This window comes from Cherax quadricarinatus, chromosome 38 (assembly GCF_038502225.1).
Source record: "Cherax quadricarinatus isolate ZL_2023a chromosome 38, ASM3850222v1, whole genome shotgun sequence".
Lineage (NCBI taxonomy): Eukaryota > Metazoa > Arthropoda > Malacostraca > Decapoda > Parastacidae > Cherax > Cherax quadricarinatus.
The window spans coordinates 30,251,992-30,269,971 of record NC_091329.1 but is presented as its reverse complement, the minus strand read 5'-3'; the positions used below and the strand labels follow the sequence as shown (position 1 = coordinate 30,269,971).

General features: G+C 39.1%; 1 protein-coding gene across 1 annotated transcript in view; it reads right to left on the bottom strand.

The window, feature by feature from the left end:
* Positions 1-17,335, bottom strand: part of LOC128703337 (uncharacterized) — a 241,381-nt gene extending 224,046 nt beyond the window's left edge. The window contains exon 1 of the mRNA XM_053797965.2: positions 17,222-17,335. The gene's annotated coding sequence lies outside the window, so the exon portion shown is untranslated. The remainder of the gene's footprint in view (positions 1-17,221) is intronic.
* Positions 17,336-17,980: the final 645 nt, after the last annotated feature.

Here is a 17,980-nt window from a genome sequence, read left to right as displayed (position 1 = left end):
GGACCCATGATGCTCTAACCACAGGACTACACAATCCCACAAGAATGACGGACCCATGATGTTCTAACCCACAGGACTACACAATCCCACAAGAATGACGCACCCATGATGTTCTAACCCACAGGACCACACAATCCCACAAGAATGACGGACCCAAGATGTTCTAACCCCCAGGACAACACAATCCCACAAGAATGACGGACCCATGATGTTCTAACCCACAGGACCAAACAATCCCACAAGAATGACGGACCCATGATGCTCTAACCCACAGGACTACACAATCCCAAAAGAATGACGGACCCATGATGCTCTAACACACAGGACCACACAATCCCACAAGAATGACGGACCCATGATGATCTAACCCACAGGACTACACAATCCCACAAAAATGACGGACTCATGATGCTCTAACCCACAGGACTACACAATCCCACAAGAATGACGCACCCATGATGTTCTAACCCACAGGACTACACAATCCCACAAGAATGACGGACCCATAATATTCTAACCCAAAGGACTACACAATCCCACAAGAATGACGCACCCACGATGCTCTAACCCACAGGACTACTCAATCCCACAAGAATGACGGGCCCATGATGCTCAAAACCACAGGAATACACATTCCCACAAGAATGACGGACCCATGATGTTCTAATCCACAGTACTACACAATCCCACAAGAATGACGGACCCATGATGCTCTAACCCACAGGACTACACAATCCCACAAGAATGACGGACCCATGATGTTCTAACCCACAGGACTACACAATCCCACAAGAATGACGGACCCATGATGCTCTAACCCACAGGACTACACAATCCCACAAGAATGACGGACCCATGATGTTCTAACCCACAGGACTAAACAATCCCACAAGAATGACGGACCCATGATGCTCTAACCCACAGGACTACACAATCCCACAAGAATGACGGACCCATGATGCTCTAACCCACAGGACTACACAATCCCACAAGAATGACGGACCCATGATGCTCTAACCCACAGGACTACACAATCCCACAAGAATGACGGACCCATGATGCTCTAACCCACAGGACTACACAATCCCACAAGAATGACGGACCCATGATGCTCTAACCCACAGGACTACACAATCCCACAAGAATGACGGACCCATGATGTTCTAACCCACAGGACTACACATTCCCACAAAAATGACGGACCCATGATGTTCTAACCCACAGGACTAAACAAACCCTCAAGAATGACGGACCCATGATGCTCTAACCCACAGGACTACACAATCACATAAGAATGACGGACCCATGGTGGTCTAACCCACATCACTACACAATCCCACAAGAATGACGGACCCATGATGCTCTAGCCCACAGGACTACACAATCCCACAAGAATGATGGACCCATGATGCTCTAACGCACAGGACTACACAATCCCACAAGAATGACGGACCCATGATGCTCTAACCCACAGGACTACACAAATCTACAAGAATGACGGACCCATGATGCTCTAACCCACAGGACCAGAGAATCCCACATGAATGACGGACCCATGATGCTCTAACCCACAGGACTACACAATCCCACAAGAATGACGGACCCATGATGCTCTAACCCACAGGACTACACAATCCCGCAAGAATGACGGACCCATGATGCTCTAACCCACAGGACTACACAATCCCACAAGAATGACGGACCCATGATGCTCTAACCCACAGGACTTCACAATCCCACAAGAATGACGGACCCATGATGTTCTAACCCACAGGACTACACAATCCCACAAGAATGACGGACCCATGATGTTCTAACCCACAGGACTACACAATCCCACAAGAATGACGGACCCATGATGTTCTAACCCACAGGACTACACAATCCCACAAGAATGACGGACCCATGATGCTCTAACCCACAGGACCACACAATCCCACAAGAATGACGGACCCATGATGCTCTAACCCACAGGACTACACAATCCCACAAGAATGACGGACCCATGATGCTCTAACCCACAGGACTACACAATCCCACAAGAATGACGGACCCATGATGTTCTAACCCACAGGACTACACAATCCCACAAGAATGACGCACCCATGATGTTCTAACCCACAGGACCACACAATCCCACAAGAATGACGCACCCATGATGTTCTAACCCAGAGGACTACACAATCCCACAAGAATGACGCACCCATGATGCTCTAACCCACAGGACCACACAATCCCACAAGAATGACGGATCCATGATGTTCTAACCCACAGGACCACACAATCCCCATGACGGACCCATGGACAGGACCACACAATCCCACAAAAATGACGCACCCATGATGCTCTAACCCACAGGACTACACAATCCCACAAGAATGACGGACCCATGATGCTCTAACCCACAGGACTACACAATCCCACAAAAATGATGGACCCATGATGCTCTAACCCACAGGACTACACAATCCCTCAAGAATGACGCACCCATGATGTTCTAACCCACAGGACCACACATTCGCTCAAGAACGACGGACTCATGATGCTCTAACCCACTGGACTACACAATCCCTTAAGAATGACGGACCCATGATGTTCTAACCCACAGGACTACACAATCCCACAAGAATGACGGACCCATGATGTTCTAACCCACAGGAGCACACAATCCCACAAGAATGACGGACCCATGATGCTCTAACCCACAGGACTACACAATCCCACAAGAATGACGCACCCATGATGTTCTAACCCACAGGACCACACAATCCCACAAGAATGACGGACCCATGATGTTCTAACCCACTGGACTACACAATCCCACAAGAATGACGGACCCATGATGCTCTAACCCACAGGACTACACAATCCCACAAGAATGACGGACCCATGATGCTCTAACATACAGGACTACAAAATCCCACAAGAATGACGGACCCATGATGCTCTAACCCACAGGACTACACAATCCCACAAGAATGACGGACCCATGATGCTCTAACCCACAGGACTACACAATCCCACAAGAATGACGCACCCATGATGTTCTAACCCACAGGACCACACAATCCCACAAGAATGACGGACCCATGATGCTCTAACCCACAGGACTACACAATCCCACAAGAATGACGGACCCATGATGTTCTAACCCTCAGGACTACACAATCCCACAAGAATGACGGACCCATGATGTTCTAACCCACAGGACCACACAATCCCACAAGAATGACGCACCCATGATGTTCTAACCCACAGGACTACACAATCCCACAAGAATGACGCACCCATGATGCTCTAACCCACAGGACTACGCAATCCCACAAGAATGACGGACCCATGATGTTCTAACCCACAGGACCACACAGTCCCACAAGAATGACGGACCCATGATGCTCTAACCCACAGGACTACACAATCCCACAAGAATGACGGACCCATGATGCTCTTACCCACAGGACTACACAATCCCACAAGAATGACGGACCCATGATGTTCTAACCCACAGGACTACACAATCCCACAAGAATGACGGACCCATGATGCTCTAACCACAGGACTACACAATCCCACAAGAATGACGGACCCATGATGCTCTAACCACAGGACTACACAAACCCACAAGAATGACGCACCCATGATGTTCTAACCCACAGGACCACACAATCCCACAAGAATGACTGACCCATGACTTTCTAACCCACAGTACTACACAATCCCACAAGAATGACGGACCCATGATGTTCTAACCCACAGGACCACACAATCCCACAAGAATGACGGACCCATGATGCTCTAACCCACAGGACTACGCAATCCCAAAAGAATGACTGACCCATGATGCTCTAACCCACAGGACCACACAATCCCACAAGAATGACGGACCCATGATGATCTAACCCACAGGACTACACAATCCCACAAGAATGACGGACTCATGATGCTCTAACCCACAAGACTACACAGTCCCACAAGAATGACGCACTCATGATGTTCTAACCCACAGGACTACACAATCCCACATGAATGACGGACCCATGATGTTCTAACCCACAGGACTAAACAATCCCACAAGAATGACGGACCCATGATGCTCTAACCCACAGGACTACTCAATCCCACAAGAATGACGGACCCATGATGCTCTAAACCACAGGACTACACAATCACACAAGAATGACGGACCCATGGTGCTCTAACCCACAGGACCACACAATCCCACAGAAATGATGGACCTAAAGCCAAGACAACAGTGCCTAACTGTGCGGAATAAGGATAACAGATTACTGGGATTTATTTCAAGAAGTTTAAGTAAAAGAAGTCCTAAAGACAGGAATGCCTAAGCGTACGTAATAAGGCAAATATATTACTGGGATTTATATCAAGAAGTGTAAGCAACAGAAGTCCAGCGGTAATACTGCAGCTTTATACATTATTAGTAAGGTTTCTCCTAGATTATGCTGCTCAGTTCTGGTCCCCATTTTACAGAATGGTTATGAATTCGTTAGAAAACATTCAGCGACGAATGACAAAATTAATTCATTGCATTAGAAATCTTCCGAATGAAGAGAAATTGAAGTCCCTTAAATTACATTCACTTGTACGACAAAGAATGAGGGGAGACATGATCGATGTGTGTAAGTGGAAGACAGGTATTAATAAAGGGGATATAAATGAGGTCTTGGGGATATCTCTCCAAGATAGAACCCACAGTAATGGATTCAAATTAGACAAGTTTAGATTTAGAAAGGATATAGGAAAGTATTGGTTTGGAAATAGGGTAGTTGATGATTGGAACAGTCTACCTACCTGGAGTTTACATGGAGAGAGTTCCGGGGGTCAACGCCCCCGCGGCCCGGTCTGTGACCAGGCCTCCTGGTGGATCAGAGCCTGATCAACCTGGCTGTTACTGCTGGGCGCACGCAAACCAACGTACGAGCCACAGCCCGGCTGATCAGGAACCGACTTTAGGTGCTTGTCCAGTGCCAGCTTGAAGACTGCCAGGGGTCTGTTGGTATTCCCCCTTATGTATGCTGGGAGGCAGTTGAACAGTCTCGGGCCCCTGACACTTATTGTATGGTCTCTTAACGTGCTAGTGACACCCCTGCTTTTCATTGGGGGGATGTTGCATCGTTTGCCAAGTCTTTTGCTTTCGTAGTGAGTGATTTTCGTGTGCAAGTTCGGTACTAGTCCCTCTAGGACTTTCCAGGTGTATATAATCATGTATCTCTCCCGCCTGCGTTCCAGGGAATACAGGTTCAGGAACCTCAAGCACTCCCAGTAATTGAGGTGTTTTATCTCCGTTATGCGCGCCGTGAAGGTTCTCTGTACATTTTCTAGGTCAGCAATTTCACCTGCCTTGAAATGTGCTGTTAGTGTGCAGCAATATTCCAGCCTAGATAGAACAAGTGACCTGAAGAGTGTCATCATGGGCTTGGCATCCCTCGTTTTGAAGGTTCTCATTATCCATCCTGTCATTTTTCTAGCAGATGCGATTGATACAATGTTATGGTCCTTGAAGGTGAGATCCTCCGACATGATCACTCCCAGGTCTTTGACGTTGGTGTTTCGCTCTATTTTGTGGCCAGAATTTGTTTTGTACTCTGATGAAGATTTAATTTCCTTGTGTTTGCCATATCTGAGTAATTGAAATTTCTCATCGTTGAACTTCATATTGTTTTCTGCAGCCCACTGAAAGATTTGGTTGATGTCCGCCTGGAGCCTTGCAGTGTCTGCAATGGAAGACACTGTCATGCAGATTCGGGTGTCATCTGCAATGGAAGACACGGTGCTGTGGCTGACATCCTTGTCTATGTCAGATATGAGGATGAGGAACAAGATGGGAGCGAGTACTGTGCCTTGTGGAACAGAGCTTTTCACCGTGGCTGCCTCGGACTTTACTCTATTGACTACTACTCTCTGTGTTCTGTTAGTGAGGAAATTATTGATCCATCGACCGACTTTTCCTGTTATTCCTTTAGCACGCATTTTGTGCGCTATTACGCCATGGTCACACTTGTCGAATTTTGCAAAGTCTGTATATATTACATCTGCATTCTTTTTGTCTTCTAGTGCATCTAGGACCTTGTCTTAGTGATCCAATAGTTGAAACAGACAGGAGCGACCTGTTCTTAACCCATGTTGCCTTGGGTTGTGTAACTGATGGGTTTCTAGATGGGTGGTGATCTTGCTTCTTAGGACCCTTTCGAAGATTTTTATGATATGGGATGTTAGTGCTATCGGTCTGTATTTCTTTGCTGTTGCTTTACTGCCCCCTTTGTGGAATGGGGCTATGACTGTTGTTTTTAGTAACTGGGACGACCCCCGTGTCCATGCTCCCTCTCCATAGGATGGTTAAGGCTCGTGATAGGGGCTTCTTGCAGTTCTTGATGAACACGGAGTTCCATGAGTTTGGCCCTGGGGCAGAGTGCATGGGCATGTCATGTATCGCCTATTCGAAGTCATTTGGCGTCAGGATAACATCAGATAGGCTTGTGTTAACCAAATTCTGTGGCTCTCTCATAAAAAATTCATTTTGATCTTCGACTCTCAGTCTGGTTAGTGGCTTGCTAAAAACTGAGTCATATTGGGACTTGAGTAGCTCACTCATTTCCTTGCTGTCATCTGTGTAGGACCCATTTTGTTTAAGTAAGGGCTCAATACTGGACGTTGTTCTCGACTTTGATTTGGCATAGGAGAAGAAATACTTTGGGTTTCTTTCGATTTCATTTATGGTTTTTAGTTCTTCCCGCGATTCCTGACTCCTATATGATTCCTTTAGCTTAAGTTCGATGTTTGCTATTTCTCTGACCAGTGTCTCCCTACGCATTTCAGATAGATTGACCTCTTTTAGCCGCTCTGTTATTCTTTTCCGTCGCCTGTAGAGGGAGCACCTGTCTCTTTCTATTTTACATCTACTCCTCATTTTTCTTAGAGGAATAAGTCTTGTGCATACATCGAGTGCCACCAAGTTAATCTGTTCTAGGCATAAGTTGGGGTCTGTGTTGCTTAGTATATCTTCCCAGCTTATATCAGTTAGGACTTGGTTTACTTGGTCCCACTTTATGTTTTTGTTATTGAAGTTGAATTTGGTGAATGCTCCCTTGTGACTAATCTCATTTTGTCGGTCTGGGGCTCCGCGCATACATGTCTGAACCTCAATTATGTTGTGATCTGAGTATATTGTTTTTGATATGGTGACATTTCTTATCAGATCATCATTGTTAGTGAAGATGAGGTCTAGTGTATTCTCCATTCTAGTAGGCTCTATTATTTGCTGGTTTAAATTGAATTTTGTGCAGAGATTTAAAAGCTCGTGTGAGTGTGAGAGTTTCAAATTTAGGTTGGATACACTTCTTGATATAAATCCCAGTATCTGTTTGCTTTATTACGTATGCTTAGGCATTGTTGTCTTGGTTTAAGGTTGCTGCTCACCATAACCCCCAAATCCTTTTCACATTCTGTACGGCTAAGTTCAACATTATTAAGCTGGTAGGTGCTAGGGTTATGAACATTTATCTACATTTAACTGCATCTGTCACTTTTCTGACCACGAACTGAGTTTGTCTAAATCCTCCTGAAGTTCCGAGACATCAACTTCTGAATCGATTATCCTACCTACCTACCTTCGTGTCATCAGCGAATTTGCTCATATCACTAGTAATTCCCTCGTCAAGGTCATTTATATATATTATAAACAACAAGGGGCCTAAAACCGATCCCTGCGGAACGCCACTTGTTACAGATCGCCACTCAGATTTAACCTCATTTATGCATTCTCTCTACTTCCTATTGGTGAGCCATGACTGGATTCATGACAGCACTTTTTTCCCAATGCTATGAGCTGCCACTTTCTTTAACAGTCTCTGATGTGGTACTCTATCAAATCCCTTACTAAAATCCAAATAAACAATATCGAATTCTTTATCATGATCAACGGCCTCAAAAACCTTAGTGATAAAAGTAAATAAATTAGTTAGGCAGGAACGTCCCCTGGTGAATCCATGTTGAGTATTATTAATCAGATTATACGTGTTGAGATGGCTTCTTATATTATCAGCTATAATTGACTCTAGTAATTTGCTTACAATTGAGGTTAGGCTTATTGATCGGTAATTTGACGGTAAGGACTTGTCCCCTGTATTAAAAATATGAATTAGATTTGATCATCTTCCACATATCAGACACTACACCTGTTTGAAGAGTTATATTAAAAATATTAGTCAATGATACACAAAGTTTCATTTTGCACCCATGAAGAACCCTAGAAGAAAGCTTATCAGGACCCAGAGATTTATTTTGCTTAATCGGTCTATCTGTTTGACAACCATATCGCTAGTGTGTACAAGAATGGTGTACTATACCGACAAGATGAAAACTAAGACACATGTGCAACATCTGGTTATCTTTATTGTAGACGTTTTGTCATCCAGTGGCTTTATCGGTACAAATTCTAGGACATAATTTGAAGACAGTCGAACTATATAAAAATGATTCACCCCGCTAGGGAGGTTAACATAGGCACCACTGTGACCACAAATGCCAGCTGTCCCAGTGGCTAACGCGACGATCTGGAGTTTTATGACTCTGACAGCGGGTTTTATCCAAGCTCATGTTATGGTTTAATCTTATAGGCACAACCGTCAGCATTTTTTTTATCAAAAATTTTTTTTTTTTACTGTATCAAGATTTTAAAATACAACTTTCATATTAAAGTTTTAATATGAAGGGAGAACCAATATATTTATAGACGAATAAGCTTGGTTGTTCTTTTTTGAATTTCAGAAAGTATTTCAGGTAATTTTAAAGGATTTATCAAATAAGTTCCTTGGGATTTTAGACTAGTCATTTTTTCACATTGGTTGTTCTACATATTGTGATATCACCCGTTTACTGTGATCTTATTTCATCTATATATATATATATATATATATATATATATATATATATATATATATATATATATATATATATATATATATATATATATATATATATATATATATATATATATATATATATATATATATGTATATATATATATATATATATATATATATATATATATATATATATATATATATATATATCTATATATATATATATATATATATATATATATATATATATATATATATATATATATATATGGTAGAGTTATTATTGAAAGAATTAAGAGTAAGACGGAGAATATGATAGCAGATGAACAAGGAGGCTTTAGGAAAGGTAGGGGGTGTGTGGACCAGGTGTTTACAGTGAAACATATAAGTGAACAGTATTTAGATAAGGCTAAAGAGGTCATTGTGGCATTTATGGATTTGGAAAAGGCGTATGACAGGGTGGATAGGGGGGCAATGTGGCAGATGTTGCAAGTGTATGGTGTAGGAGGTAGGTTACTGAAAGCAGTGAAGAGTTTTTACTAGGATAGTGAGGGTCAAGTTAGAGTATGTAGGAAAGAGGGAAATTATTTCCCAGTAAAAGTAGGCCTTAGACAAGGATGTGTGATGTCACCGTGGTTTAATATATTTATAGATGGGGTTGTAAGAGAAGTAAATGCGAGGGTCTTGGCAAGAGGTGTGGAGTTAAAAGATAAAGAATCACACACAAAGTGGGAGTTGTCACAGCTGCTCTTTGCTGATGACACTGTGCTCTTGGGAGATTCTGAAGAGAAGTTGCAGAGATTGGTGGATGAATTTGGTAGGGTGTGCAAAAGAAGAAAATTAAAGATGAATACAGGAAAGAGTAAGGTTATGAGGATAACAAAAAGATTAGGTGATGGAAGATTGAATATCAGATTGGAGGGAGAGAGTATGGAGGAGGTGAATGTATTCAGATATTTGGGAGTGGACGTGTCAGCAGATGGGTCTATGAAAGATGAGGTGAATCATAGAATTGATGAGGGGAAAAGAGTGAGTGGTGCACTTAGGAGTCTGTGGAGACAAAGAACTTTGTCCTTGGAGGCAAAGAGGGGAATGTATGAGAGTATAGTTTTACTAACGCTCTTATATGGGTGTGAAGCGTGGGTGATGAATGTTGCAGCGAGAAGAAGGCTGGAGGCAGTGGAGATGTCATGTCTGAGGGCAATGTGTGGTGTGAATATAATGCAGAGAATTCGTAGTTTGGAAGTTAGGAGGAGGTGCGGGATTACCAAAACTGTTGTCCAGAGGGCTGAGGAAGGGTTGTTGAGGTGGTTCGGACATGTAGAGAGAATGGAGCGAAACAGAATGGCTTCAAGAGTGTATCAGTCTGTAGTGGAAGGAAGGCGGGGTAGGGGTCGGCCTAGGAAAGGTTGGAGAGAGGGGGTAAAGGAGGTTTTGTGTGCGAGGGGCTTGGACTTCCAGCAGGCATGCGTGAGCGTGTTTGATAGGAGTGAATGGAGACAAATGGTTTTTAATACTTGACGTGCTGTTGGAGTGTGAGCAAAGTAACATTTATGAAGGGGTTCAGGGAAACCGGCAGGCCGGACTTGAGTCCTGGAGATGGGAAGTGCAGTGCCTGCACTCTGAAGGAGGGGTGTTAATGTTGCAGTTTAAAAACTGTAGTGTAAAGCACCTTTCTGGCAAGACAGTGATGGAGTGAATGATGGTGAAAGTTTTTCTTTTTCGGGCCACCCTGCCTTGGTGGGAATCGGCCAGTGTGATAATAATATATATATATATATATATATATATATATATATATATATATATATATATATATATATATATATATATATATATATATATATATATATATATATATATATATATATATATATATATATATATATATATATATATGTCGTGCCGAATAGGCAGAACTTGCGATCTTGGCTTAAATAGCAACGTTCATCTTGCCATATAGGACAAGTGAAAATTTGTGTATGCAATAATTTCGCCAAAATCATTCTGAACCTAACGAAAAAAATATATTTCACTGTGTTTGTTTAGTATTAAATTATTGTAAACAAATATAAAATATATTTAGTTGGGTTAGGCTAAAATAAATTGTTCTTGTTATAATAAGGTTAGGTAAGTTTTCTAAGATTCTTTTGGAGCAAAATTAAAAATTTTTACATTAAAATTAATGAAAAAAAATCTTTAAACGTATAAGAGAAAATTTTAGAAAGGACTTATTTTTAAATGAGTTCTTGCTAATTGACCAGTTTTACATATTCGGCACGACATATATATATATATATATATATATATATATATATATATATATATATATATATATATATATATATATATATATATATATATATATATATATATATATATATATATATATATATATATATATTTAAAGGTAGTAGGTTGGTAGACAGCAACCACCCAGGGGGTTACTACCGTCCTGCCAGGTGAGTGTGAAACGAAAGCCTGTAATTGTTTTACATGATGGTAGGACTGCTGGTGTTTTTTTGTCTGTCTCATAAATATGGAAGATTACAGGTACGTGTTGCTTCTTCTACTTTCACTTAGGTCACACTAAACATACATGTACATGCTTATTTATACACACTCATCTGAGTTTTCTTTGATTTTTTCTTAGCAGTTCTTGGTCTTATTATTTTTCCTTTTATATCCATGGGGAAGTGGAATAAGAATCTTTCCTCCATAGCCATACGTGTTGTAAAAGTCATCTAAAATGCCGGGAACAATGGGCTAGTGACCCCTTTTCCTGTAATAATTACTAAAAAGAATAAGAATGAGAAAATTGTCAAAGTGGGAAGTCTGAATGTGCGTGGACGTTGTGCAAATGATAAGAAAGAGATGATTGTGAATGTTATGAATGAGAAGAAGTTGGATGTCCTGGCTATAAGTGAAACAAAGCTGAAGGGGGTGGGAGAGTTTCAGTGGAGAGGAATAAATGGGATTAGGTCAGGGGTTTCAAGTAGAGTTAGAGCTAAAGAAGGAGTAGCAATAATGTTAAAGGATAAGTTATGGCAGGAAAAGAGGGACTATAAAGGATTATGTGGAGAAAAATGAAGGTTGGATGTGAAAAGTGGGTTACAGTAAACGTATATGAACATGGAGAAGAGAGAAGTGTAGAGGAGAGAGAGAGATTTTGGGAAATGTTGAGTGAATGCGTGGGGAGTTTTGAACCAAGTGTGAGAGTACTTGTGGTTGGAGATTTCAATGCTAAAGTGAGCAAAAATGTTGTGGAGGGAGTAGTAGGTAAATCTGGGGTGCCAGGGGTAAATGAAAACTGAGAGCCTTTAATTGAAATATGTGTAGAAAGAGGTTTGGTAATAAGTAATGCATATTTTATGAAGAAGAGGATAAATAAATATACAAGGTATGATATTGCACGTAATGAAAGTAGTTTGCTAGATTATGTATTGATGGATGAAAGGTTGATGGGTAGGCTCCAGGATGTACACGTTTATAGAAGGGCAACTGATATATCGGATCATCATTTAGTTGTAGCTACAGTTAGAGTAAGAGGTAGATGGGAAAAGAGGAAAATGGCAACAACAAGCAAGAGGTAAGTGAAAGTGTATAAACAAAGGGAGGAGGAAGTTCGGGTGAGATATAAGCAACTATTGGCAGAAAGGTGGGCTGGTGTATGAGTAGTGGGGGGTTGAAGAGGGTTGAAATAGTTTTAAAAATGCAGTATTAGAATGTGGGGCAGAAGTTTGTGGTTATAGGAGGGTGGGTGCAGGAGGAGAGGAAAGAGGAGTGATTGGTGGAATGATGAAGTAAAGGGTGTGATAAAAGAGAAAAAGTTAGCTTATGAGAGATTTTTACAAAGCAGAAGCGTTATAAGAAGAGTAGAGTATATGGAGAGTAAAAGAAAGGTAAAGAGAGTGGTGAGAGAGTGCAAAAGGAGAGCAGATGATAGAGTGGGAGAGGCACTGTCAAGAAATTTTAATGAAAATAAGAAAACAAACTGGAGTTAAACAAGTTAAGAAAGCGTAGAGAACGAATGGATTTGTCAGTTAAAAACAGAGTAGGGGAGTTAGTAGATGGGGAGATCGAGGTTTTGGGTAGATGGCGAGAATATTTTGAGGAACTTTTCAATGTCGACGAAGAAAGGGAAGCGGTAATCTAATGCACTGGCAAGGGAGGTATACCATCTATTAGAAGCGAAGATGAATAGGATGTGAGTGTGTGGGAGGTGAGTGAGGCATTACGTAGAATGAAAGGGGGTAAAGCAGCTTGAACTGACGGGATCATGACAGAAATGTTAAAAGCAGGGGGGTATATATAGTGTTGGAGTGGTTGGTATTTTTGTTTTATAAATGTATGAAAGAGGGGAAGGTACCTAGGGATTGACGGAGAGTATGTATAGTCCCTTTATATAAAAGGAAGGGGGACAAAAAAGATTGTAAAAATTTTAGAGTAATAACTTTACTGAGTATACCAGGAAAAGTGTACAGTGGGGTTATAATTGAAAGAATTAGAGGTAATACAGAATCTAGGATTGTGGATGAGCAAGGAGGTTTCAGAGTGGGTAGGGGATGTGTAGATCAAGTGTTTACATTGAAGCATTTATGGATTTAGAAAAGGCATATGATAGAGTGGATAGAGGAGCAATGTGGCAGATGTTGCAAGTATATGGAACAAGTGGTAAGTTACTAAAAGCTATAAAGAGTTTTTATGAGGATAGTGAGGCTCAGGTTAGGGTGTGTAGAAGAGAGGGAGACTACTTCCCAGTAAAAGTAGGTCTTAGATAGGGATGTGTAATGTCACCGTGGTTGTTTAATATATTTATAGATGGGGTTGTAAGAGAGGTAAATGCTAGGGTGTTCGGGAGAGGGGTGAGATTAAATTATGGGGAATCAAATACAAAATGAGAATTGACACAGTTACTTTTTGCTGATAATGCTGTGCTTATGGGAGATTCTAAAGAAAAATTGCAAAGGTTAGTGGATGAGTTTGGGAGTGTGTGTCAAGCTAGAAGGTTGAAAGCAAACATAGGAAAGAGTAAGGTGATGAGGGTATCAAATAATTTAGATAAAGTAAAATTGGATATCAAATATGGGAGGAGGAGTATGGAAGAAGTGAATATTTTCAGATACTTGGCAGTTGACGTGTCGGCGGATGGATTTATGAAGGATGAGGTTCATCATAGAACTGATGAGGGAAAAAAGGTGAGTGGTGCATTGAGGTATATGTGGAGACAAAAAACGTTATCTATGGAGGCAAAGAAGGGAATGTATGAAAGTATAGTAGTACCAGCACTCTCATATGGGTGTGAAGCTTGGGTTATGAATGCAGCAGCGAGGAGGCAGTTGGAGGCAGTGGAGATGTCCTGTCTAAGGGCAATGTGTGGTGTAAATATTATGCAGAAAATTCTAAGTGTGGAAATTAGGAGGTGTGGAGTTGTTGAGGAGGTTTGGTCATTTAGAGAGAATGGATCAAAGTAGGGGTAGGGGTCGTCCTCGGAAAGGTTGGAAGGAAGTAGTAAGGGAGGTTTTGTGGGCGAGGGGCTTGAACATCCAGCAGGCGTGCATGAGCGTGTTCGATAGAAGTGAATGGAGACGAATGGTATTTGTCACCTGACGATCTGTTGGAGTGAATGAATTCAGGGAAACTGGTTATTTATATAACCGGACTTGAGTCCTGGAAATGGGAAGTACAATGCCTGCACTTTAAAGGAGGGGTTTGGGATATTGGCAGTTTGGAGGGATATGTTGTGTATCTTTATACGTATGTGCTTCTAAACTGTAGTATTCTGAGCGCAACTGCAAAAACAGTGATAATGTGTGTGTGTGGTGAAAGTGTTGAATGATGATGAAAGTAATTTCTTTTTGTGGATTTTCTTTCTTTTTGAGTCACCCTGCCTCGGTGGGAGACGGCCGACTTGTTAAATAAATAAATAAATAAATAAATAAATAATATATATATATATATATATATATATATATATATATATATATATATATATATATATATATATATATATATATATATATATATATCGTGCCGAATATGTAAAACTGGTCAAATAGCAAGAACTCATTTAAAATTAAGTCCTTTCTGAAATTTTCTCTTACACGTTTAAAGATATATTTTTTCATTAATGTTAATGTAAAAAATTTTAATTTTGCACCAAAAGAATCTTAGAAAACTTATCTAACCTTATTATAATCAGAGCAATTTATTTTAGCCTAACCCAACTAAATATATTTTAAATACGTTTACAATAATTTAGTACTAAACAAACACAATCGAAATATATTTTTTCGTTAGGTTCAGAATGATTTTGGCGAAATTATTGCATACACAAATTTTCACTTGTCCTATATGGCAAGATGAGCGTTGCTATTTAAGCCAAGATAGCAAGTTCTGCCTATTCGGCACAATATATATATATATATATATATATATATATATATATATATATATATATATATATATATATATATATATGTACATATATATATATATACATATGCAAAACAACCACTATGAAAGAATAGAGAAATTCCAAGCGCTTTCGTGTGTAGTCACGAAAGCGCTTGGAAGTTCTCTATTCTTTCAGAGTGGTTGTTTTGCATATTCTGAAATCACCTGTTTACTGTGATCTTATTGCATATATACATATATATATATATATATATATATATATATATATATATATATATATATATATATATATATATATATATATATATATATATATATATATATATATATATATATATATATATATATATATATATATATATATATATATATATATATATATATATATATATATATATATATATATATACATATATGCAATAAGATCACAGTAAACAGGTGATTTCAAAATATGCAAAACAACCACTCTGAAAGAATAGAGAAATTCCAAGCGCTTTCGTGACTACACACATTATCAAAGAACTATGAAAGTAAAGTATCCAAGGAAGCTATATAAGGGGTCTGGCCAGCACCTCACTATCAGATCCCACAACGGCTAAACACCCGACGCGCGCCGACTCAACTTGGATAGGTTCTTTGCACAACTCACCCACAAACCATTCTACCCAAGAAAATTTAAAAAATATTATTTGTCCAGTGTATTATTAAATTCTTCCCAAATTCTACCAATTATAAATGGATCTAATTTATATAAACCAAAGGAAATATTCATATTATTGTCAAAATTGCTTTTTATGAAGCAAGATTCAATTATCAAGTATCAAGCAAGTCCATGGTTGACAGAAATATAATTGAATCTTGTTTCATAAAAAGCAATTTTGACAATAATATGAATATTTCCTTTGGTTTATATAAATTAGATCCATTTATAATTAATAGAATTTCGGAAGAATTTAATAATACACTGGACAAATAATAGTTTTTAAATTTTCTTGGGTAGAATGGTTTGTGGGTGAGTTGTGCAAAGAACCTATCCAAGTTGAGTCGGCGCGCGTCAGGTGTTTAGCCGTTGTGGGATCTGATAGTGAGGTGCTGGCCAGACCCCTTATATAGCTTCCTTGGATGCTTTACTTTCATAGTTCCTTGATAATGTGAGTAGTCACGAAAGCGCTTGGAATTTCTCTATTCTTTCAGAGTGGTTGTTTTGCATGTATATATATATATATATATATATATATATATATATATATATATATATATATATATATATATATATATATATATATATATATATAAATATATATACATATATATATATATATGTATATATATATATATACATATATATATATATATGTATATATATATATATATATATATATATATATATATATATATATATATATATATATATATATATATATATATATATATATATATATATATATATATATATATATATATATATCGCGTCAAATAAGCCGAACAGTACAGTATGGCCTACTTGGCATAAATTAGGGGAAATTCCCCAAAAATCAGCGGAAATCGGTCTAAGCATAACGAAAAAATATATAGATTTAATTTAATATTAAATACGACCAATGTGAGGTTAGGTGAGGTTTGTAAGTTAGTTTTTGTCCTAAAATGAAAATCACTATTTCATTTTTACTGACAATAATTTAGCTATTATTCTGTAAAAAAATTTTTGGGTAAAAGTAAAATTTTTAAGGGAGTTGAGCCTATTAGCAAGCTTGACTTCTGACTGAGTGGATAAGGTACTAAGTACTTTGATGCAGAGTGTGTAGGTTTGAATCCTGCTGTGGACATCGCAAACAAGTGTGCAGGATTCGAACCTGCACACTGTGCATCAAGGGGATTATAACCTGTATCTTACACTTGTGAAGGGAGTAAAGAAACTTACTCACCTCGCAGCCAATGTACTGAGGATAATTTATGGGAAAGGATCCCGAACACTTCCTCTGTCTTGCAAGCTTAGGCTTGAAGTGGAGCTTTCAGCGTGTGTTGCCTGGCACCCTGCCTATCAAACTACGCAGCATGCATACATACATACGTACAAATGCACTCTCAAAATCGTCTACAAAACACTAAGTAATTTTAGACTTAACTAAGGAAGGATGAGAACTTAGGTAATGTATAGTTTATCATCCTAATTAAGTACTCCCGTAATTACAAACTCATAAAATTATCGGTATTTAAGTTACTGATCCGACATTTATTAATAACATTTTTCCTTCCCCAGTAAAACTTATCATATCTCTAATAAAATTATTCAGATAGTGTGATAACATACTGGTGATTAAGTCTTGCTCGAAACTGAACTTTTCACCTGTTTTCTCTGTCTCTCTCTAAACAACACTAGAATATATTACCAGTTACCATTAGCAGGAAGAACTGCAGGAGGAAAGTCAATTTTATTAACAACAATAATAAAAGTTACAGAAACTTAGCGAATCTTAGTGAAAATAAAATAATAAATATTGTTAGTAATATAAATTCACTTTCTTCACATAATTATTGAGGCGAGGATCGAGTCACAGTTCATGTCCTGACAACGTAACAGACATGGCCGGTACACGTATTACTATTATTAATGTTCTGGATACTGGATATTGTTGAAGCTGTGTGTCCCGGTATTGGAAATCACGATAATATCCAGATCATTT